Raw genomic sequence first — 2574 nt, 5'->3', positions numbered from 1 at the left:
TGTGTTGACAGTCGTGCCTGTGTTGTGCTGTCAGTAATGCTGTGTTGTGTTGACAGTGGTACCTGTGTTGTGTTGTCAGTAATGCTGTGTTGTGTTGACAGTGGTGCCTGTGTTGTGTTGTCAGTAATGCTGTGTTGTGTTGACAGTGGTGCCTGTGTTGTGTTGTGAGTAATGCTGTGTTGTGTTGACAGTGGTACCTGTGTTGTGTTGTCAGTAATGCTGTGTTGTGTTGACAGTGGTACCTGTGTTGTGTTGTGAGTAATGCTGTGTTGTGTTGACAGTGGTGCCTGTGTTGTGCTGTCAGTAATGCTGTGTTGTGTTGACAGTGGTGCCTGTGTTGTGTTGTGAGTAATGCTGTGTTGTGTTGACAGTGGTGCCTGTGTTGTGTTGTCAGTAATGCTGTGTTGTGTTGACAGTCGTGCCTGTGTTGTGCTGTCAGTAATGCTGTGTTGTGTTGACAGTGGTACCTGTGTTGTGTTGTCAGTAATGCTGTGTTGTGTTGACAGTCGTGCCTGTGTTGTGTTGTCAGTAATGCTGTGTTGTGTTGACAGTGGTGCCTGTGTTGTGTTGTGAGTAATGCTGTGTTGTGTTGACAGTGGTACCTGTGTTGTGTTGTCAGTAATGCTGTGTTGTGTTGACAGTGGTACCTGTGTTGTGTTGTGAGTAATGCTGTGTTGTGTTGTCAGTGGTGCCTGTGTTGTGTTGTCAGTAATGCTGTGTTGTGTTGACAGTGGTGCCTGTGTTGTGTTGTGAGTAATGCTGTGTTGTGTTGACAGTGGTGCCTGTGTTGTGTTGTGAGTAATGCTGTGTTGTGTTGTCAGTAATGCTGTGTTGTGTTGACAGTGGTGCCTGTGTTGTGTTGTCAGTAATGCTGTGTTGTGTTGACAGTGGTGCCTGTGTTGTGTTGTCAGTGGTGCCTGTGTTGTGTTGTGAGTAATGCTGTGTTGTGTTGACAGTGGTACCTGTGTTGTGTTGTGAGTAATGCTGTGTTGTGTTGTCAGTAATGCTGTGTTGTGTTGACAGTGGTGCCTGTGTTGTGTTGTGAGTAATGCTGTGTTGTGTTGTCAGTAATGCTGTGTTGTGTTGACAGTGGTGCCTGTGTTGTGTTGTCAGTGGTGCCTGTGTTGTCAGTGGTACCTGACCCAGCTTGTGTCTCTTCTGGGATTCAACCTGGAGATCAAAGTGTTGACCTCCAGTGGAACAGACCCTTCAGGAGTTAAAGTGTATGGAGAAGACAGGCCTTCGATTTCCTTTGGCTGCAGAGTAATACAGATAGTTGGAAGTGTTAGTAGTGATTGCTTCCAAAACATATTATTAGTAATTGAGCAAAACAATGTTTATATCTGTATATCACAGATTAATTACCATGGCAACAGATTTATTACCACACTCATGAAACTTTAATTTTCAGTTTTACAATGTGTTTCTGAGCTTTTTGCGTAAGAAAAGTGTTTTAGGAACTTCCTACCACGAGTCTCGGTCCAGTGCAGTTTGTCAGCAGGTTAAAGACACAGGGGCCTCAGTGCAGTTTGTCAGCAGGTTAAAGACACAGGGGCCCCAGTGCAGTTTGTCAGCAGTTTAAAGACACAGGGGCCTCAGTGCAGTTTGTCAGCAGGTTAAAGACACAGGGGCCTCAGTGCAGTTTGTCAGCAGGTTAAAGGCACAGGGGCCCCAGTGCAGTTTGTCAGCAGGTTAAAGGCACAGGGGCCCCAGTGCAGTTTGTCAGCAGGTTAAAGACACAGGGGCCCCAGTGCAGTTTGTCAGCAGGTTAAAGACACAGGGGCCCCAGTGCAGTTTGTCAGCAGGTTAAAGACACAGGGGCCTCAGTGCAGTTTGTCAGCAGGTTAAAGACACAGGGGCCCCAGTGCAGTTTGTCAGCAGGTTAAAGACACAGGGGCCCCAGTGCAGTTTGTCAGCAGGTTAAAGGCACAGGGGCCCCAGTGCAGTTTGTCAGCAGGTTAAAGACACAGGGGCCCCAGTGCAGTTTGTCAGCAGGTTAAAGACACAGGGGCCCCAGTGCAGTTTGTCAGCAGGTTAAAGACACAGGGGCCCCAGTGCAGTTTGTCAGCAGGTTAAAGACACAGGGGCCCCAGTGCAGTTTGTCAGCAGGTTAAAGACACAGGGGCCTCAGTGCAGTTTGTCAGCAGGTTAAAGGCACAGGGGCCCCAGTGCAGTTTGTCAGCAGGTTAAAGACACAGGGGCCCCAGTGCAGTTTGTCAGCAGGTTAAAGACACAGGGGCCTCAGTGCAGTTTGTCAGCAGGTTAAAGACACAGGGGCCCCAGTGCAGTTTGTCAGCAGGTTAAAGACACAGGGGCCCCAGTGCAGTTTGTCAGCAGGTTAAAGACACAGGGGCCCCAGTGCAGTTTGTCAGCAGGTTAAAGACACAGGGGCCCCAGTGCAGTTTGTCAGCAGGTTAAAGACACAGGGGCCCCAGTGCAGTTTGTCAGCAGGTTAAAGACACAGGGGCCCCAGTGCAGTTTGTCAGCAGGTTAAAGACACAGGGGCCTCAGTGCAGTTTGTCAGCAGGTTAAAGGCACAGGGGCCCCAGTGCAGTTTGTCAGCAGGTTAAAGGC

Source organism: Chanos chanos, chromosome 15, assembly GCF_902362185.1.
Source record: "Chanos chanos chromosome 15, fChaCha1.1, whole genome shotgun sequence".
Lineage (NCBI taxonomy): Eukaryota > Metazoa > Chordata > Actinopteri > Gonorynchiformes > Chanidae > Chanos > Chanos chanos.
The sequence above is the reverse complement of the archived record's forward strand: the minus strand, read 5'-3'. Positions refer to the sequence as shown.